This window comes from Stenella coeruleoalba (assembly GCF_951394435.1).
Source record: "Stenella coeruleoalba genome assembly, chromosome: 2".
NCBI classification, from domain to species: Eukaryota; Metazoa; Chordata; class Mammalia; order Artiodactyla; family Delphinidae; genus Stenella; species Stenella coeruleoalba.
In genome coordinates, this window is record NC_137147.1 from 89618671 (window position 1) to 89641746 (window position 23076).

Sequence of the window (23076 nt, forward strand, 5' to 3'; positions counted from 1 at the left end):
TAGCCTTGTGGCCACATCCCCAGGGGTAAGCAGTCTCCTAGGACACCAGAAATCCTTCATTAATAGTAACCCAGAAAGTGCAGTGGGAAGTAATTTTCAAAGCATTTTACTACCTAATTGTTATACATGGTCAACCTGGAGCACACTGTCCAGGAAATTTAAGGCAAATCTTATTATTCCATTTTACTGATGAGAAGGTTGAGATGCATTAAAGTTGTAGTTTTCCCAAAGTCATGGAAAGAACAAAACAAAACATGGATTTCAAGGTATTCAGATTCTATCCTAGCTTTGACCCTTACTAATTTTGTGATCTTGGATGAGTAACTTAAACCTTTTTGAGTCCCAGTATGTTCAAGTTTAAACATGACCAATAATATCCACCTCATGAAATTGTTGTGAGGATTAATGAACAATGTTTAAAGTGCCTGGTCCCGTACCTGGCATATAGGAGGGATTCAAAAAATGCTCATTTATTTCCCCTGACAGATTGATTCAGATAAATGTTACATCAGGGTCGACAATGTGACAAAGAAAAATAGAAATAATTTTAAAGAAAATTGGGAGCTCATTATCCCAGGCATATATGTAAATATTGCATAATTAATAATACAGGCTTGGTTGCTGAACAAACCTCGGTTCAATCTGAAAATCTGCCATTTGCTAGCTCTGTGTCATTGGGCAAGTTACTTCACCTCCTGAAACCTTTGTCTTCATCTGTAGTATGTGTATAATGGCAGTGAGGTCCTCATGGGATTGTTGTAAGGAGTAAATAACATAATTTGTTGTAAAGTGCTTAGAACAGTGCCTGCCTAAGTTTTACTGCTTAGAACAGTAGTAAACACTTAATAAATATCATTATTATTATTTAAAAATTTGCATTAGTATTTTAAGGATTGTTATTATTATTTGGTTGCACCAGGTTTCTCAGGGAACAAACAGAAGAGGGGTTGGAAAGGGAAGACTCTTTCAGGTAGCGTTTGTTTCCTGATCAAGTTCACTGAAGATACCACTTAAAACAATTGGAAGTGCCAAAGAACGTCAAAAGCAAGCAAACAAACAAACAAACAACATATATCAGTGACATTGACCCTGTGGAATTTATAGACGTAGTTTGAGCTGATTTTATACTGACATTCTTTTTTTAAAGCTTGTCTGAATCTGTCTCTTATTATTTCTATTTCTTTTTGTTTCAAAAAGGATTTAAGGAAACTTACAAGATATATAAAAGCCATCATGGGATAAATTAAAATTAGAAGTAAATGAGAAAAGATGATAGACAGAGGCATAGCAGGGATATAGGAATGGGGATAAACATGCAGAAAGCTCTAGACAGTTGCCACAACTGGGCTAGACATTTGGCTCCAGATTTTCCAGGTAAAATCTAATCAAAGTCTGTCCAGTAAAATCCTACCATTTGCTTTAGAGAAACACATGATTACTTGGTACAAAACTCATGAGTTAAAAATTTGTCATTTCCTTTTTTAGATTCTATGCCCATATAGGTCACTACTTTATTGATTATACAGTAGGTTCTTATTAGTTATTTATTTTATATATAGTAGTGTGTATATGTCAATCCCAATCTCCCAATTTATCCCTCCCCCCGCCTTCCCCTTGGTAACCATAAGATTGTTTTCTACATCTGTGACTCTGTTTCTGTTTTGTAAATAGGTTCATTTGTACCATTTTTTAAATTTATTTATTTATTTTTGGCTGCGTTGGGTCTTTGTTGCTGCGTGCAGGCTTTCTCTAGTTGCGGTGAGCGGGGTCTACTCTTCATTGCAGTGTGCGGGCTTCTCATTGCAGTGGCTTCTCTTGTTGCAGAGCATGGGCTCTAGGTGCACAGGCGTCAGTAGTTGTGCACACGGGCTCTAGAGCACAGTCTCAGTAGTTGTGGTGCACAGGCTTAGCTGCTTCACGGCATGTGGGATCTTCCTGGACCAGGGCTGGAACCCATGTCCCCTGCATTGACAGGTGAATTCTTAACCACTGTGCCACCAGGGAAGTCCTGTACCATGTTTTTAGATTCCACAAGAAAGCATGGGTATATGTATATGTATAACCGATTTACTTTGCTTTACAGCAGAAGCTAACACAACATTGTAAATCAACTATACTCCAATAAAAATTAATTTTAAAAAATTTAGCATTTCTTTAGAATAAGTACAAGGATTATTTGGTACAAAAGTGAGAAGCAATTTCTTCTACAAGTCCAAATAAGGTACCTGTGGTTAAGTAACACATGTTTCAGCATCATCCTTACCATAGAGACAGTGATTTCTGCAGAATTGTTGCTTATGCTCTTAGAGGCAAGTTATTTAGCATCTCTGCCTCAGGTTTCCTATTTGCAAAATGGGAATAACATTAGTACCTACATCATAGACTTGTTGTGAGGGTTAGATCCATTAATGTATATATAAAGTGCCTAGAACAGTGTCTGGCGCATACAGGACATTTTATAAAGGTTTGCTATTGCTATTCTTAGAAGCCTCAAGGAGGCTGTGACATTTCACCAAAGCAAAATTCATTGCTGTTTGTGGATGTGCTTCTTCCACATTCCCCATTCACTTCCTGTCTATGGGAAGAAATGAACTCTTTGGAGAAAAAAGAAAAGACACCACTGGAATGCTTTGACCCAGTTATCCCATTTCTAGGAATCTACACCCCCTCCCACATCTAAAATATATGAGAATTACCTGTACTTAGAGGTTAAGTGTTGAGTTTTTGGTGAAAGAATAAAACTGGATACAAACCAACGTTCAAAATAATGATTAAGTAATTTATGATATGCTAACTGACTGTATAGCCATTTACATTATTATTGTGAAAAAAATAGTAATATGGAAAACCAAAAGTGTTTTACTCTTTATCCAGTTGTCCAGGCTGGAAACCTGGGAGTCACTCTTTAGTTCTTCACTTCCCTTTCTCTCAGAATATAACTAGCCGGTACTGTTGATTCTGCACCCAAGACTTATTTAAAATAATTCATTTCTCTTTTACTGCATCGCTACCATTCTTTCCAAATGGACTATTCTAACTGCTTCCTCCTCACTGGCCTCTCACGGAAGCCAAGGTGAGCTGCAATAAATATAATTCATATCATATCACTCTCGATTTAAAACTCTTCAGTTTTTTTCCCATAAGCTCTGTAAGATGACCCTTCTATACTCTGTCAGTTATTCCCCAAAAATGCTGAATAACAAAGCACCCTTAAAACAGCTATGCTTTAATCTCACTCAAGCATCTGCAGATCAGCTGGAGGTTGGCTGAACTAGGTAGGGCTGGCTCAGCTGGTCTTGACTCCAAGCTGCATGTTAGATCCATGTCAGTCACTCGTGTCTCTCATCCACCTGCTATCAGTGGACTGTCTAGGATATGTTCTTGCATCACAGTGACAAGAGTGCAACAGAGTGAGCCCAACTGAGCAGGCACGTTTATTTTAAACCTCTTCTTGCATCCTATGTGCAGTATCCCTTGACCAAAGAAGTGATGGTGGCTGAGGCCAAAGTTAAGGGTTAGCAGAGTTCACCCATCCACTGTGCAGCCAAAGCAAATCACATGGCCAAGTCCAACAACAGTGAAGTAGACAACTATCTTCATCCATGGAAGTGGTTACGAGGGAGGAAGTGAATATTTGCCTAAGAGTGATCTACCACATATGCCTTTCTAACTTCACCTCAATTATTCATCTTGAACTAGCCTCACTGTTTTTTCCCCAGTTCTTCAAACAGGACAGGCTCTTTCCTGCCTCAGGACCTTTGCAAATACAGTTCCCTCAAGCTCTGTGAGTCTTCACAGGGCTGTTCTTTCTAATTTTAGCTTAAATATCAATTCCTCAGAAAGGTCTATTCTGGAGACAGTAGTAGAAAGTAACCTCCTGTGATTCTCTAAGTATCCTTCTCCTTTGATAGCATTTATATAAATTTGTTATTTTTGTTTTCTTTTTACTGGTTTTGGGATCTGTCTCCCCTACTAAACTGATATTTTTCCTCCATTTTCTGTATTGTCTGTTGTGTTAGCTTCCCCTTGTAATTAATAATCAAGAGGTAGGGGTGGGGACATGAGTCAGAAGCAGTCTAGGGTTTCAAAGAGTGCATTCACAGCTCAGATTTTACTATGGACCAATTCTTTTCCTTATTCTCCTCCTTCTCAGGAGGACTCTTGGGTCTGTCATGAGCTTTTCTTCCTGAATTTGGTCCTTGCTTTCTCAGTTTACCAGTCTGACAGGTTAACCCCTTTTGCTCTCCTTTCTCTTCTGAAAGTATTTCCTCTTAAATTGTGAGGTACTGTTAAGTGCTCTACTGGACAGCAGCTCCTGCTTCTACCCATAAAAGTTTCCCCCAAATAAGCATCAGTAACCCCACTCAGCCAGCTGGCTTCTCCCCTGCTATCTGAACTGCTCTCCAGGCACATACACACTGGGTACTGGCAGAGCCACGACTACAGCCAGGCCTCCTGTCTACCACTACAGAACTCTTTCTTATGATGGAAAACATTCTAGCAGCTAGATTAGGTAGCCTAAAGTTTATATCAAAAACTTCACTCAGCTCTAAATAAGAACTTACAGTAATGAGTCTTCCAGTCTTCCTACTGGACCTTATGTGATGATCATAAGGATCAATCCCACAGACACTGGCTCCTATTACTGGTTAAAAGATAATGTCAAGCCGACTAGGAAGAGGTGACTTTGTCTAACTAGAGTGCTTTGGTTTACAGTTGGCTGGAAGTTAATACTGAATTGTATATAAACTCACACTCACTGGATTGATCTGTCAACACTAAATTGAACTGCACATTTCACAAAGAGACCCAAGATGAAATGTGGGGACAGAAACAGCTATTTTTTTTTTTTTCTTTTTTGGGGGAGGAGTGAAACCAGCTATTGTGTGGTTTCTATACACATGCATGTTTTGCTGAATGTTTCTTGTGGGAGTATCCACTGAAGTATGCAGAGGTCATTAGAATAAAGGCTAGATTTTTAAAAATTAAAGACAACTTTCATAACTTGCACATTTTTAGAAAAGATGGAATTTAGGGACATCAACCATTCATATTCACGTTTTCTTCCACTCTCGTTGCCCCAATATCCCTCTCTTCTGTAGATGTATTTACCCAACAATGCATCTTAAAATCACTACCATATGCTTTCTGGGCTCACATTTAATTTTCAATGCCTACCTCCTTTGCTTGCTTCTCTATCCAAATTTTCAAAGAATTTATAAAACTACTATCACTAAAAATGTCTCACTGCCTGTTCATTTAAGGCATTATTCTTACCAAGCACTCTTTCACAATGGAAGTTCCTCATCTAAATCACTAAAATGATTTGAGTGACAGTTTTCTCAGTTCTTCTGAGGATGATACATAACTACTGCCATTTTAGTTGCATAAGAGAGAAATTAATTTATTATAAACAAAGGTTGCAGAGTAATGACCCCAACACAAAGATGTCCACTCCCTAATCTCTGGAACCTGTGAGTCTGTTACTATACATGGCAAAAGAAACTTTGCAGAGGTTATTATGTTAAGGATCCTGAGATGGGGAGATTATCCCACATTGCCTGGGTGAGCTGATATAATCACGAGGGTCCCCGCAAGTCAAAGCAGGAGGTAGGAGGGTCAGAGTTAGAAATGTATGTGAAGATGTTATGCTGCTGTCTTTGAAGATGGAGGAGGGGACATGAACCAGGGAATGCAGGCAGCCTCTAGAATTTGGAACAGTCGAGGAAATGGATGCCCCCTGGAGCAACTGGAAGGAACACAGCCCTGCCGACAGACACCTTGATTTTAGTTCAGTGATTCCTATCTCAGATTTCTGACTTTATGTTGTTTTAAGCTACTAATTTCATGGTAATTTGTTACAGCAACAATAGGGAACTAACATAGATGCTTCAAGTGCATTAGAGCTTAATTCTCTCCAAGAACCCCAGTTGAGACAGGTTGCCACCAGGGTAAGCAAAGGTTTCTAATGAAAATGAGGAACATCTCTGATTGCCTTTGCCATTCAGCCGACCACTAAGTGTGTCTCTGGGGAGAAACTCCTGTCTGGCAGATCTGTGTTTCTGTTCTGTTTGGCCATCTGCATATGGCAGATTGAGAAGACTACACTTACGAATTGATTCTAATCAAGAAATCTTTGGCTGGCCTCCACAAATGACTTTACCAGTTCCGAAGAATCAGCAGCAGCAGAAATGTCTCCCTCAAGGAAATGGGAAAACACATATAAGCAGGGGAGAATTCTGGTATTCCATAAGCAGTCACAGTTCCAGATCCAGAACAGATCCAGAACCTTTGTTACTCTAATGTTATCATACTCTTAGCCTTCAAGCATATGCTTTGGTGGTCAAAAAACTAAGTTGAAATATCCAGCAGTGTCTTCAGAGTGTTTTCTTGGGCTCAGCTAAACATTCAGACCCACAAGATTGCCATAGAAGATATTCAACATCATATTCATTTAGAAGGATCTGGATGGGAAACCTAGCATGCCAGCAGGGGCAGCCCCAGACGTTTATCTTCTATTGGGAGCCGTCACAGAATTCTGTGCAGCACAGGTCAGCTGTAAGGATTCAAGGTCTATACTGGGCAGATGCTTCAAAGTCTTGTGCCCCCAAGAGCCAATATCTCTCGTAATAACAACAATATAGGCATAATTTCTACGGTCTCCACAAAGGACATGTCAGTGACAAACTCAGCGTACTTGGGAAAGCCCCATGTTTTTCTCCAAATATATGTCCAGGTGTGGGATTGCAGGATCATGTGGTAGCTCTATTTTTTAGTTTTTTACAGAACCTCCATACTATTCTCCATAGTGGCTGTACCAATTATACATTGATATATTATATGCATGCTTGTTAGAGGTGATTTTATTGTTTCATTTCTGTAAGTAATTAACCTGTTTCCCATGCCTTCTGTAATACGAATTAAGAATATTTAGTCTGGAGTAACTCACTCAAATATAACTTCAGCATTTTCTTACTCTTTACCGCTTGTCATTGAAGATATTATAACATAACTATGATATCATATAGCCATTATCTCTAAGAGCTTCATAAGCAATTTCCAGTGGCTATTTGCTTCACTGTTTGTTGAGATTTTGTTCCCCTGGAAAAATTTCCATCACTGTTTTTCATTTCCTTTGGAAAAGGGAAAAAGCAAAAATAGAAGAACAGTATCTTTCAAAATGTGCGTTATGGACAAATATGCTTGTAAGGCCTGCTTTCTCAAATCGTTACACAGATTGAAAGGCTTCAGCACTCACTCCATCCCCCAACGATGAGCTCTTTCCCTAGCAAAAAATCCATGACAGTTTCTGCCTTATGAAAAATCTTTTAATCCCAACCATGGCATTTGTGACTTGGCTAATTATGAGGTACAATTAAAAGATGATTAAGAATTTTCCCCTTCTTAGCTAGAACTCAGGAAGTGTTCTCTTTGTTCTCACGTATTTAATCACCTTTGCAGTCATTTCCAATCTAGCTTTACTCCTTTTGACATATCCCAAAATAGCCTTTTTAATTCTGGCTGGAGATGTTCTTTATTCTTATCTGATCTGGCACTGTCACCTGCTTTATTGGCTACTATCAGATAAGATATACTTTCAAACCATCTAAAGTCACAGATGCCTCACTTTTGATGCTATAAATCCCTGAACTTCTGCTTGTGTTTTGTACATCTTCAGAGTAGGACCAAGGGTCCTAGAGTCTGTGTCTATGCCAATAAAATGAACAAGGGTTTTTGTTATTGTTGTTTTCTTTTCAATATCATGAAATGCTGATGAAAAACATTATAATTCCTACTCCCCATTTCCATGAGGCTTCAGCTGAGAATTTTATTTCATTTTATTTTATTTTTTATGATCAACAGCCATATTTATTGAATATCCACTCAACTCTTTGAACAAGGACTATTTAAATACTATACTCAAATTTTTAAATTTATAATTAAAATTTTACAGAATGTGCCTTATTTTAAAACATATATATATATATATATATATAAAAACTTTACAAAAATGGAACATTCTTTGGTGTATGGTAAAGGGAGTATAAATCTGGGGAGGAAAGGCTGAATAATTCAGGAAATGGTGTTGGATCAAATTACTATCCAAAGAGACAAAGATTCTGTCCACTTAACTTACTCAAAATACATTCTAGATGGATCAAAGTCCTCAAGGTAAACAAGCAAAATACTAAAATCATTGAAAGAAAATAAAAATGTTATTTTGTCCCTAAACAAGAAAGCCTTTATTAAGACACAGAAATGCAGAAACCAAAAGAAGATATTGACAGATTTGACTTCATAAAATCTTAACATTTTTTTAAAAAATTTATTAGAATATAGTTGATTTACAATGTTACATTAGTTTCAGGTGTACAGCAAAGAGAATCAGTTTCACATATATATACATCCACTGTTTTTTAGATTCTTTTCCCATATAGGCCATTACAGAGTATTGAGTAGAGTTCCCTGTGCTATACAGCAGGTTCTTATTAGTTATCTATTTTATAGATAGTAGTGTGTATATGTCAGTCCCAATCTCCAGTTTATCCCCACCCCTTATACCCTGGTAACCATAAGTTAGTTTTCTACATCTGTGACTCTACTTCTGTTTTGTAAATAAGTTCATTTGTACCCTTTTTTTAGATTCCACATGTAAGCAGTACCATATGGTATTTTTCTTTCTGTGTCTGACTTCATTCAGTATGACAATCTCTAGGACATCCATGTTGCTGCAGATGGCATTATTTTGTTCTTTTTTATGGCTGAGTAATATTCCATTATGTATATATGTACCACATCTTCTTTATCCATTCTTCTGTTGATGGACATTTAGGTTGCTTCCGTGTCCTGGCTATTGTAAATAGTGCTGCAATGAACATTGGGGTACAGGTATCTTTTCAAATTATGGTTTTAAATTTTAAAGGATTGGAGAGATATAGCTTGGCACAGAAGAGGGAAGACTTCATAATTTTAGACACAGGGAAGGGCATGTGTGAAGACTCAGAAGTGAGAACAAGGAAGTGGTGTTGGGTGATGCTGTGGCCACTGCTGTAGGGGTTCTGGCATCAGGTGATGGCTCTGAGTAGTTATCATCAACCTTTCAGGAGCCAACCTGATACCTTTGCCCTTGGAACTCAGGTAAACCACAGTGACTGTAAGGGCCCTCATCTAGGGAGGAACTACACTCTAATGATTAGGGGCATGGGCTCAGGAGCCACACTCCATGGCTAAACTTACCAGTTGTATAACCTTGACAAAGATACTGAACCTCTTTGTGCTTTAACAATGGCCAGTGTGGGCTTCCCTGGTGGCGCAGTGGTTGAGAGTCCGCCTGCCAATGCAGGGGACACGGGTTCGTGCCCCAATCTGGGAAGATCCCACATGCCGCGGAGCGGCTGGGCCTGTGAGCCATAGCCGCTGAGCCTGCGCATCCAGAGCCTGTGCTCCACAACAGTGAGAGGCCCACGTACTGCAAAAATAAATAAAGTGGCCATTGCTATATACCACTGAAAGATTGGTGTGAAAATGTTTTAGTCAACATTTTTGAGCCACTAGTCTTGCCAAAAATAATCACATAAATTCTTTATGTGAGAATAGTGTATACATTTATAGACACTTAAAAAAATATGAACTGTTATACATTTTCTCAGTTAAAAAAAGAAAATCTCTTTGCAGTTTCTATTTTCAATTATTATCTGCATTTTAGTGGTGAAAAAACAACAGAGAATAAAAGAGGTTGAGTGATTTGCTCAAGGTCACATAGCTGATAATTCTAGGCTGCAAACCCACAGTGAGCTTTCTAGTCCAGTGAGATTCCCATGACAACTCAGCTCCCAACAATCTGCTTTTAATCAAGTGCCAAAGCAACATTCAACTTCCTGGTTCTCTTACCAGCCCTTCTGCTGAATCTCTCCAAGAATTTCTCTCAACTCAGGGTTTGGTAACTATATATCAGTCAACCACCTGAACCTCTTCTCTTCCCAAATCCTGACCTCCTGGATTTCAACTCCTCTGGCTTCCTGGATGATGCCCTACATCTGCTTTCTGATTCTACCAAATTTGTAAGACCAAAAAAAGAACAATTTGCTTTCGGTGGTTTGAGGATATGTGCTTCCAACAATTATTGCTTGCCAACACCAACAGGGAAGAACATGCCGTCTTGACCGATGCTGAGACCCAGGCCAGTGCCTTATACTGGGAGAAACATGGTCATGCTAGACAAGGCCCCATGGGGAGAGGCTGGGCTCTAAAGGAGTGAAACAAATTTGAAGCATAATTATATCATCTCCCCCATTAAAGTGGAATTATATGAGGATGAACGTCAAACTAAAGGACAGAATATCAGAAGAAAAGACATTTGGAAGAACTTCCCTGAGAGATGAGGCCTTTGCTGAGGTCAGTCAATGAAAATGTTGTTTTGGGCTCGTCTGGGCTCAGTTTGGGTATAAACAGGGACGTTTTTAAAAGTGTTGCTGAAACTGAATCAGAGAAAGTTTTCTATAAGGAGAGTTGGAATTTAGGTCATAGACTGGGATGTGTTTGTTTTGAAGAATTTCATATCTATGATACCCTTCTGTCCATCCTTAAGATGTTTAAGAGAGTTCAAGTGAATCTTAGGAAAGGCTTTTCAAGACTCAGCAGACCTTGTATTAGAAGATGACACTTTAATTAAAAGAACAAAAATTGTAGCAGCAGAAGCTACTTCTGAATGAACTATTTCTGTGTGCCACACACAGTACAAAATGCTTTCTACACATTCTCTTACTTAATATTTCTTACAAACCTCTGAGGCACACATTAGCCCCATTTTCTAAAACGGAAGCTGACTTTTATGAAAAGTTGTTACAGGCTCACTGTTGATGAGGATGCTGTGAATTATAGTCAAGTCTCGATTATCCAAGGAGATTTTGAACCTACCTTTCTAATGATACACACTTTATCAAGCATTTGCCCATTTCTATCCAGATGATCATCTATGGAATATTTCTAGAACACATATACTGTCTTCTGGTTTTCATGGTATAAGAAATTTTTTTTTTTTTTTTTTTTTTTTACGGTACGTGGGCCTCTCACTGTTGTGGCCTCTCCCGTTGAGGAGCACAGGCTCCGGACGCGCAGGCTCAGCAGCCATGGCTCACGGGCCCAGCCGCTCCGTGGCATGTGGGATCCTCCCAGACCGGGGCACGAACCCGTGTCCCCTGCATTGGCAGGCGGACCCCCAACCACCAGGGAAGCCCGAGAAATTTTTTAAAGATCTGTACTTAAATAAAATTATTTTGAGGCCATGCTGTGGTGGAAAATAATTCGATATAAAATCAGGCAGACTTTTGTCAAAGAATTTCTAACAGAAGCAGAACCCAGAAGCTGAATGTGTAGATTCAAGAGCCTGACATCTGGGTTTGAATCCCGGCCTGTCACTTAGTAGTTGTGTGACAAATTAACAACCTTGTGCCTTTGTTTTTTCATCTATAAAAGGGAGCAAGTAATGGTAGCCTACCTCATAGGGTTGTTGAGAGGATTTAAATAAATTAACTTACTTAAAGCACTTGGAATCACACTTTTACATGTAGTAAAATACTCTGTAAATTTTAGCCATTTTAAAATTATTATTGATATCGCTGATTGTCTTGTGTCATTTCTCTATACAGTATCATCATTTTATACTTCTGCTCAGATGCTTTGTTGATTCCATGTTCCTTATAGAATAAATTAGTTATTTTCATTTTTGATTATTTAACATGTGCCACACGCACTGATAAGCACGTGGTCTCATTTAATCCACACAATAATCATAAAAGGTTGGCAGTGTTAGTAACACCGTTTTACAGAAAGATGGGATTCAATGAGACTTTAAAACTTGCCAAATAAAGCTACAAGTGGCAAATTTTGAGTCTAATCCGGCTTTATATAACTTCAGTGTTCTTAGTTACCGTGTATATGGTCTGTGACCTCCCATCCTCCCACCACCTGCTCACCCAAAACCTCTTAGCACACTGTGGCATCTACCTTGCCAGCCTGTTCTCACCCAACTTTCCAAAAGTTTACACTCTACTTCAGTAATACTAAACACCTGCAGCATGCTAAGCTCTTCCATGCCTTGTGACTGCATATACTGTTCTCATCATCTCCAGTGCCCTTTCCATTTTTTAAATTAGGAAGGTAACTACTCATCCCCTGAGAATCACATCCTGTCCCCTCTCTTTGAGGTCTCCTGTTACTTTAGGCAAGATTAGGCTGTTTTGTCTCCGTGCCCTCATATCCCCCATTGCACAATATCCAGTTTTTTTCTTTCTACTAAATATTTGTCTTTACCACCAAATGGTTAGCCCTTCAACAACAGAAAACTTTTAGCTTTTTATCTTTGCCTGCTCCAGAACTCAGAATTGAGTCTTTTACAAAGTAAGCAAGTCATAAAATTATAAAATAAATGAATCCATGAATAAAAAATTCAAATCATTTTCTAGAGCTGCACTGTCCTTTAGAAAATAATTGTGATGATGAAAGTGTTCAATACCTGTCGGGTATGGTAGCCACTAGTCACATGTGCTTGTTGAAATCATGGCACGTGACTGATGCAATTGCAGAACTGTAAGTTTAACTTTATTTAGTTTTAGATAATCTAAATTTAAAGAGCTACATGTGGCTAGTGGCTAATGTACTGGACAGTACGGTTGTAGATTTAGACCTGGAGTAGGATTTTATTGAAGGTTCTTCTGGAATATGACTTAACCGTATTTCCTTCTTAGTTACGTTCTGCATCTTATACTTGGTCAAAGTCATGAAGTTACATATATTGGAGAACAGAGATTTTAAGATGCTGCAATGTGACAGCACCACTCTTCTGTTAGCACAATACAGGTCTCTCTGAGGATGGGATGATAGCTCTTCAGAGGGGAAATTTGGGCTCTTAGAGCCACCCAGGAATTTCTGTCAAAGGGTTAGCACTCTTCTCCACAGTCTTTGGGTTCATGGGGAATATTCAGGGACTGAGTAAGATGTCTGTGTTGAGTGCACTCAGGTTCTTTGCAGAGTTTACAAGTGGGAAAAGACATCAGCCTCTCTTTATCTACTTTCACTGGGCCCCTTTGACATTATGCACAAGTATCTATTTTCCATTTGTCTTATTTTACTGTCATTATTTGTTCATGTTCTGTCTTCTCCCCATCCTAGGTAACTCTTTTTCTTATGTGTCTTTATTTCCCTAGGACTTACCACTGCATGTGACAAAAGGAAGAGGGTCAGTAAATGTTTGATGAATGAATGAATGAACATTGAATCAAGGAATAAGCTTGATTCTGGGACTCCAAGAGCCCTAACACATCCATCACAGAAGTGTGAATACACAGGAAAACCAGCCTGCAGCAGTGTCACCCACTAGAGAGGGAGACATGTGAGAACAGAATCCTGTCCTGTTTGCAGGACAGTCACAGAGAGAAACAATTATGCATTCTAGGCCAGTCCAGGCAGTTAGATTGGGTGGAGTTTCAGTCAAGTTGGCAGTGCCATCTTGCCGTCTACCTGAGGGAGTTTGGATTTAGTGAAGAGGAAGCAACAGGATGTTTTAACAAAGCCTTTTTTCACAATCCCCGTGTTGGCTGGAGAGTTTGCCCAGCCTCCCTGGGTTCTGAAATGAACTTGACCAGTAAATGTGCAACTCTTCTTTTTTACATAATCTTTGTCTGAGAAGCCCCTGGGGAAAAACATGAAAGTGATGAGAAAACACCAGAAATGCAGATATACATGCACACATATGTAGAGCTTAGCAGTTGGCAGTAGCAAGTTAAATGCTTAAATGGAGCATGAACAGGGATTCATCTCAGTTCAATTTAATTCAGTTCAATAAAAATTTAGTGAGTATCTACTTTATGGGGAGATACATGAATAATTAAGACACAGTTTTTCCCTTTAAAGAATTCACAATTTTGTACAGCAAAAAAAATTGTGAACTAATAACTAGTAACAGTGTGATGAATGCAATAAGAGAGGTGTGCTAGGTCCTGTGGTGGCACAAAGGAGGGGACTGTTAGCGCTACTTGAGTTTGTCTTACACAATGTGTAGAAATTATTTAGCTCTACAACTTGGGGGAGCAGAGACTAGGAAGGGAAGGGAAGGACCCTTCAGTTGGAAGCAAGAGCATAGGCAAAGGCACAAAGGTATGAAAGAGCATGCAGGGGGTGTTTGGGGGAAAGGTGCCTGCCTCTCCCAGTGGGGACTCCTGAGGTGTCCATTTCATCAAAAGATTGCTCTGCCTTTCTGGAGTTTGAGAGATTATGTTTGCTATTATATATAGGATGAATTGGCAAGAGGAAAATGTCTAAATAAAAAGGTCAGCTAGGAAGATACTATAACAGTTTCAGGGTGAGAGGTTTAGGGTCCCAGTTAGAGTTATAGCTGTGAAGTAAAGAGCAAAACTTTCCAGGGTGTGTTCTAGAGAAGTGATTCTCAATCTCCTTCCTGTCTGATAACTCCTGAGAAAGAAAACATACTTCAATCTGTAGTTGTGATAGTATACCACACGAGTGTTTCTAGAAAGGAAAGTGGGGATGTAGTTTGGAAAGTCATCCCAGATGATTCTAGTATATAAACCACCTTCTAACCGCCCCATAAAGGATAATCTCTACTCTAGAGGCCAAAGATGTAAAAATAAATGTTACTATTTATTAAGAATGTACAGTGAGCCATGTTTTTGGCAGCTACAGTTTAATTTGATCTTCACAACAGCCTTATAGGGTAGGAATTCATCCTCAGTTTACCAAGGGGGGACCTGAAATTCAGCTAGATTCTGAACCTTCCTCCAGCTCGCATTACTACTGAAGACCACACCTGGATTTGAGCCAAGGACTATCTGATCGCAAAGCTCCAGCTCTTTGCAGCATACAGTACTAACTCTGTCTGGGAGCTTTAATACTGTGACCTGAGAAAACCCTAGCATCATAATAGAGGGGTGTCACTTATAGGAAAGAAGAAATTGGCCAAAGAGAGAGATTTCAGAACAAAGATGCCAAGGCAGTACTCTGATCTGTTGCCTTCTGTAGTTGCCTTTATTCTCCAGTATCACCACTGGAGTGTTTCAAAAGTAAGTGGCATGGACATATATACACTACCAAATGTAAAATAGATAGCTAGTGGGAAGCAGCCACATAGCACAGGGAGATCAGCTCTGTGCTTTGTGACCACCTTAGATGGGTGGGATAAGGAGGGTGGGAGGGAGACGGAAGAGGGAGGAGATATGGGGATATATGTGTATGTATAGCTGATTCACTTTGTTATACAGCAGAAACTAACACACCATTGTAAAGCAATTATACTCCAATAAAGATGTTAATAAATAAATAAATAATTTTTTTATTTAAAAAAAAGAATCACATGCTGAATCACTAAAAGCACATGGGAGGGAAATGAGGGAGGCATTCATTCATTTTTTTTTTTCCAATCAACACATATTTCTTAAGCAAATATATTTCAGGCACTTTGCTCTGTATAAAGGATAAAAAGGTATATTTATAGGCATTGCTCTTGCCCTCCAGAAATCCCTAGTTTTGTGCAGCCTAAACCTTGTAAACTATAATTCTAGTGGAGGGTGCAAAGTGGTCAAGTAGAGATGAGTGCCAGGTATCATGAGAATACAGCAGAGGGAATGACTAGCTCCTTCCTAGAGGCTGAGAAAGTCTTCACCCAGCTAGTTATGTGGCAGCTGTTCCTTAGAGAATGAGTCGGCAGTATGCCCAGTGGAGAAGTGAGGAAGGCGTTGAGGGGACAGCAGGGCAAAAGCACAGTAAACTGAAAGCATTTTGGGAGATGCAAGAAGCTCCATGCGGCAAGAGGTGAAAAAGCAGGGCAGGATTTTAAAGAGCTTTGTATTCTCTTCTATGGAGCAGGGATCTCCCCCCTGAGTGGGAGGCAGGTAAGGGAGTAGAGGGAGATGGCAAGAGCTTGGTGTTTCAGAAAAAAATTTTGAGAGCGAATGGGGAAGGATTTGATTGGAGGTGGATGGTGCCAGGAGAAAACAGGATCAGAGCCTAAAGTTCCACCTCAGGCAGAGCCTGGGTCCATCCTAACTACCCATCTTCACCCTGAAACACTTCTTCAGAGCACCAAGTAATTTTAGAGGTCAAATGTAAATGGAGGAGTGGTTTTGCCCAGCCCTTGGAGAATTCAAGGTAGAGGGCTGCATACCTGCCTATGAAATGAATCAATGCCTCAGGGCCTTCCCCATAGCAACAAAATTAGTCTTTGACACCTAGACATTCTTCCTTTGTTTTTGCCTGTCATTGCCTGAAGGCTCTTCTTTTGACTTGCATAATTCTCTCATCTAGCTGGGGGCCTCATATAAACTCTGCCGCGCTGCTAATATTTCATTGTCATTTTCGGCTCTATTACATCTTTCTCTCAATCATTCTTCAGGGCAGGAGATGTCATCTAGAGGGGTTTTGCAGCTTGCGTAAATGAATTATGAATCCTCACGATTTCAAGTGGGTTACCAGGCCCCTTCCAAGCAGAACTAGGCATCTGGTAGCTCCACAGTGTGAAAAGGACATTATGCATATGTATGCAGAGACACCTGCCCTACAGCATTCCTGAAGTATTGCCACATTTTCACTCACACTGGCGCCATATGCAAGGGGACCTGAGAACCGGTCGCTCTTTGAAAGGAAAGTGCTTTCACATATCTTTTCTTTTCTATCTTCTTGCTACAGTTCGTCAGTTTAATTTTTTTTTTTCCTGAACCGTTGAAAGGGGTAAGGAAAAGGTTTTCTGAGCGTTCTCATTATGTGCTATATACAGCTTTGCACATATGTAGGCAGGTAACCATCAGTAGCTAAAGGGGAAAGTGAGAAGAGCAACAGAGCTCAGTCTTCAAGAACACAGCAAGGGAAACAAAATGAGGTAGCTAGACTACTCTGAAATAGATCATTTTGTCCCAACTACCTGGATTATGGAGAGTAATACTGAAGAATTTTGACTGCAAGTTACCAATGACTTGAATTTTTCTGTGTCTTAAAGTGTGACAAAGAGGACACAGAATGTCCAAGAAAGGCAAGGCATGGCAGGCTAGTGAATCTGTATACTCAGGCAATAAGGACATTTCTGGAAATTAGATTGCCTTATTTAGACTCACAGTCAGATTTGGGTTGAGACGCTGGGCTTTGACTTAAACATGGATTTGAATCCTAGCTCTGGTATTAACTTGCTGTATGACCTTAGGAAAACCATTTTACCCTCTTTTATCCTTTGTCTGAAGATGATAATATCTATGTCATGGAGTGGTTATGAAGATGAAGTGAGCAGATTTACACAATCTTTGCAGTGGTGTGTGACACCTAGCAGGCCCTCAATAAGTACAAATTGTATTGTTTTTACATTGTTAACACATTATCTTGATTCTGTAATTATACATTACTTCACTTAACTTCAACTTCCTTATTTCTAAAGTTGGACTAATAATGACTGTCCTATTCACTTTATATAGTTTCTGTGGAAATTAAATGATAGTGCATGTAAAGTACTTTGTAAAGTGAAAAATTCCAAATATCCAGAAAGTGTGGTTATTATCATTATTTTAGAGGTACTTAGGCTGTCACAGTTACAAGAACCTTTGGGGAAAGTCCGCCTGAAGTAGATATACTTCAAGGTACTGATCCACAGAGGAATAGCTGCATTCACCCATGGAGCCCCGTTCTTGTCCACCATTTGGTGTGAAAAACTGCACAATACCTCGTGTGCGTAGAAGGTAGATAGTATTTGGAAATAAGGACTGGGAGATTCTCTCTTCCCTTTGAAAGTGATGTGTACAAGGCGGAATCCTACAGTTTTTTATATTTTACAACTACTGAGCTACTATCATCCCTGGAGCTTAAAGACTGAACAGGATTGCCAGAGCCCATTTGATTGATAAGCAGCCAGAAGCTCGGGTACTTTCAGATTTTGCTAGTCTTCATTGCTTTCCTTCCCACAGAGATGGTGCTCTCGTGCCTTTCTCCATCCTCACTGCCACTTCGTAGGGGAGGGAGGGTGGATCTCAGAAGTAGTCAGTAGATTGGGCCCTTGACCAAGCTGTCAGGGACTTGCTGTTTATCACTGGGGCTGCTGCCTGAATCCCCTTTCTTAGTAAATGCCACCACTTCCTCTTCTCATCCCCTCATGTGGAAGTGGAGAGGGCGGAGGGGGTGGGGGGGACAAGAACTGCCTTTGGCGTGGTCTGGCATCCTCAGACAGAGCTGAGTTTGAACCCACCTCCTGCCAGCTACCACTTGGCAGCTGTCTGACCTGGTTTAAGTTATTTATTCCCTCTGAGACTTGCTTACTGCATCTGTAGATGGGGATGATAATATATCCACTGAGCAAGACATTTCTGAGAATTAGATGAAATCATGTATTTGAAACATCTTACAAAGAACATAGCACAGAGCAAATGCTAAACAAAAATGTACTCTCCTGTTATTTCCCTTTGATTTGTAATAATTCATGAACAATTAACTTGGCGACTTTGTGTTTCCAGACCACTCTTTCTTTATGGATAAAATGAACTCAGTGATTTAAAATTCCTGTGTACTTGTGAAGGTTTAACATTTCTGTACTTCAAGTGCTGTAAGAGGAGAATAAATGAAGTTGCTCTGTACATTCTTAGGCAGCTGTAATAAAGTCATATTGGTAGATTGAGAAGGAAGAATTTGATCTAGGTGTTTTTGAATATGTAGGATTTTGATAAGCAAATAGGAATTGACAGAATGAGGAAAGACTATACAGAGCCTCATGCTTTATTGGGTTTAACAAAAGGTATTTGGATAAACTGGTTCACAGTAAAGTAATAGAGATTCTCTTGAGCTGTGTTTATAAATGAGAAAGGGCAACTCAAAGGAAGCATGAGCCCTCTCTTGGGGAGGCGGTGCTTGCCCCTGGCTCTCGGTGCACACAGGCAGGATTGCAGCAGACATTCCAGGAGGCCATCGTTCCTTGCTGGACAGTAATCTGCATGAAAGCAAGGACTCAGTCTGTTGTTGCCAGGCGTACTTGCTGATTATTGAACTTTGGATGAGTAAATGAGTATCACCGATGTACCTAAAATATTAATGTCTGAGTGTGGAATAGGATCCAGGAGGAGAGAACCTAGTGATCTTTTGATAATAGCAATTTTCCTGGAACACTTCCTGAAGCTACCCCAGAGCACTTTCGCAAATGCTGATTATTTTTTTGTGGACAGCTTTCTCTTGTCTGTCTTACAGCTGTGAGTGTGAAAGCACAATTATCTGGGACCCGAGCATATGTGCTCTCCCTGAGAAAATCTGGGAGAGAACCCCAAAGGACACACTGTACCCCTATCCCAGCCAAGACAGGGAAAGCCTGGCTGAAACGCTCCCTCGGCCAATAAGTAAAACTGTGAGCTGGGAATAGAGCTTTACAAACATCGTGTGTGTTAGAATGAAGAGTGAATGGGTGTATGAGTTGGAAATTCTGGGTTCAATCCTTGCTCTTCACCATAGGTATTGTATGAAAACCTCTCTGGGCTTCATTTTCTCCCCCATAAATAAGGAGATTAGGCCAACAGACAGGGCAAGATATCTTCCAATTCAATCCTCCCAGTTTTAGGGGCATTTCCTAGATTTGTTGACCTGGAAGTGTATTTGGATTTCTCTAGTTCAGCTTTCTCATTTCACAGATAAGAAAACTGAGGTGTAGCGAGGGGAAGCCATTTGCTGAAAGCCACAAAACCAGTTAGAAGCTGAGCTAAGATTAGAACCACCATCCTCAGACTGCCAATCCAAAAGTTCTTCACCTTTTATGCGTCAGAGTCCACCTTAAAAATCCGATGAAAGCTGTGGACCTTCTGGGAGCGGGAGATAGGATGAGCGCACATACTTCACAAACAGAACACATAAAATTTGCAAACTGTTTTAAGGGGAGAGGTCCTTGGATTTCAGGTTTAAAGCCTTTATGCTACACTTTAGTACTCAAAGTAGGTGCTGGAATCAGATGTTAAAAAGAAACATAATTATATGTGTTGGAAAGCGCGCCTGTGGCTTTTTTGGCTTAATAACTTCATTTGTGCAGAAAGCATCTCAACACGACTGGAACAAGTTTGGGTTTATATCTGCCCTCCAGACAAGCCTTACTCACTTGCTTTGTTGATGGCAGTGTCTGATCTTGAAAAAGCCAGCTCCCCTTTTAAATATCACAGCTGTTGTTCCTCTTGCATATACTTCTGCTAAATTCAGTGCTTGACTTATGTCAGCTGTAGCCAGATAACACAAGAAGGGGCTGGCTAAAACAGAAAAGGTTTTCTCCTTAGCTGGGTCCGAAGGTGGCCTGTACTAATTAGTTCTTTTTTTCATCTCCTTTTCACCCTCTTGACTTCAGGTTTTGGATTTTCGAGTCTCCCAATGGGCTCACATCCCTTGCGTTTCTGTATAGCCACATCTGGGTTCAGATCCCTCTGTTCCAGTTGTGTGGTCAGATCCGTCCATTCCAGCCTTCAGAGCTTCTGTTCTAAGGGCAATAGAGAGGACTTAGGAGCTTCCCTCGAGTAGGCATATAGGGTGTCCTTGGGGTCTTATACTCACTCTGACGTGGCACTGAGTCAAAGCCCAGGAGCTCTGGACTCTCTGATGCTTGGCCTATAGAATGCCCACAGAATTTCTAGTCATGTAAGCACATGCTACATTAAGATTGGATTGGTTCTTTTTTTTCCCACAGAGACTGTGTCCCTATTGCAGTTTATTAAAACTGCCCATGCAGTGCACCATTATTCTTCCTGCTTGTATTCATGAATGGCCTGTTCTCAATAGGAACATCCAGGTGGAGATCAATAATCAGTCTCTTAGTTACGGTAGGGGAAAAAAAAAAGAAAAAGAAAATCCATTCGTGCACTCACTGCATTCAGCTGTGTTGAAGAGGTCTTATCATTAAAGCAGCAGCAGGCATTCATAAACCAAGCTTGCGGGCAGTGCTGGACATGCAGGATTAAAATAATCGTCTATCAGGCTCTGTCTCATAAATGTTTCCTTTGACTTTTGGCAGGATCTCCGACCTGAGCATATGCCAGTTGACATGGGAACACTGAGGCCGGCAGTTTAAGGATTTTCACATTTCCTTGCCGTGGTAAGATTTAAAGATATAACAATGAAGGATATTAAATATTACTGGAACCTGGCTGTTTGCACTAGATATGAAACTAAAGTTGTTTAGGTGTAATTTTTTGACCCATACAGGTCTCTATTCAATTACCTTGCAAAACCACAGTAAAAACAGGGGAAATCTATAGTCCATAAACGTTGAACTTAGTATTATTGGTATTGGTGAAAAACAGGGAAACTAAGCAATATCAGATTTCTTTATTTCTGTACACTTGGACCAAGTGAGGTAAATGGTCTCCGTTTTGAACAATGAAACTATGTCTATTCCGAAGAGATATGATTCTCAGAGCACAAAGGGATACAACATTTAAGATCAATGTGGAGAAAGAAAGGTAAATAATTCAGTTTTCAATACCTCAGGGGGCAGTCATACCCTTAATATGGTTCCAGAGATTGGATTTCTAAAGGAACCAAATCTGTAGTCAATTAAGAGATTGCTTGAAAATGAAGACTGCCTGGTGCTGATGGTGTGGTATGCACTGGACGCTTGTTGGCATCAAAGGCACAACTATATGATGTTTCTTAAAAAGAGAGGCATAATGGTGAAGATATTGGCAGATGGATAGCAAATTGTGTTATTAGAAGATTGTTTTGAAAAGAGGAGTCTTAGATCTGAGGCCAAAATATAATATTGATTTAAGTAGTAATTAAGCATTCCATCTTTAATGGGAGAGAACAGTCTCTGGACACATTTCCAAAGTAGAGTAAAAAATGTACCACGATGTGGTTTACTGGAGTTAAATGAGATCATGTAGGCCCCAGGTAGATTCTTTGGACCCTGACTTGTTGAATTTAATGGATTAAATTCAGTAATAATACTCATTTCATTACCATCTTCAAGTTGAGTCAGATCATCGTAAGGTGAGACTATATTCAGCACCTTTAATTCTCTGAGGACTTCCATTCTAGTATATTTTCTACAAATGTTCAGGTCTCCATTTTCATGTGGCCTTCTAGCAGGTCCATGGTACATTGAACAAAATTTGACTTTTAGCCAACTTATTTGTCCATTATTTAGTACTAGATATCTTAAATCTGTGAATTTTCAAAGGATGTATTTTGGTAAGTCAGCATTCATACTTAGTCTTCTAAGTATATTCCTCTCACATTGCCCTGCTGATTTATTCAGTTATATTATTGCAACAACTTTTAGTTTAACAGCTTGTATTTGCATAATCTATTTATGGAACAATGGAAGAATGATTGTGAAACAGTCTGGAAGATGCATTACTTAAACTGATACCTGGAACTGACAGCACAGCCTCACACGTTTATACATATAAAAGTAAATGATCGTACCATTATGGTTTCTTTTATCTGAATAGCACATTCCTCTTAAAAGTTAAATTACTTTGCACTTGAGTTTAATGCTTTATTTCATGATTTAGATGTGCTTTCGAGGAACTGCCACCAAACCCAAATTCCCATACATAAGTCATGGTTTCTCATATATACATGGAATTCAAGATAGCATCTTAATTGGAGAGTCATTAAATCTCAGATATCAGAAAGGCCAGAGTTAAACAGACAGGGCTTTTTAAAATCCTCAAAGCTGAGCAATTTGAGGAAAGAAAAAAAGTAAGAGAGACATGCATGTGATTGGCCTTAATGAAACCATAAACCTCTGTGGAAGTGGTCCCTCTAATAACTCACTTCTGGACCACAGAAGTCATCGTTTCATCTGAGTTCTGTATATCAAATTCTGCTTCTTGTTATCAAGAGTGAAAGGCTAACAAGGAAACCCAATAGATCATGCTAAAATGACTTGTGTCATTTGGGTTGTGGGAAGGTTTTCTTGAAGCTAGCCTTGAAGCTCCTAATCTCCGTAGGGAACCAGGTGGTACTGAATCCTGTGCCACTTCTGCAATACGAGAACACTCTGTTGACCAGATAGGCTTGTTTGAGAAAAGATACATTGCCACAAAGTGGCACGGTAAAAAGAGC

At 39.7% G+C, this 23076-nt stretch overlaps 1 protein-coding gene across 3 annotated transcripts in view; it reads left to right on the forward strand.

The window, feature by feature from the left end:
- SEMA6D (semaphorin 6D) overlaps window positions 1–23076 on the forward strand; it is a 578468-nt gene that overhangs the window by 174320 nt on the left and 381072 nt on the right. For 2 of the 3 annotated variants that reach the window (XM_079912947.1, XM_079912950.1), the window contains exon 2: window positions 21017–21097. The gene's annotated coding sequence lies outside the window, so the exon portion shown is untranslated. Of the gene's footprint in view, window positions 1–9714; window positions 10396–21016; window positions 21098–23076 lie in introns of those variants that run through there. The other variant, XM_079912949.1, reaches the window with a different exon arrangement.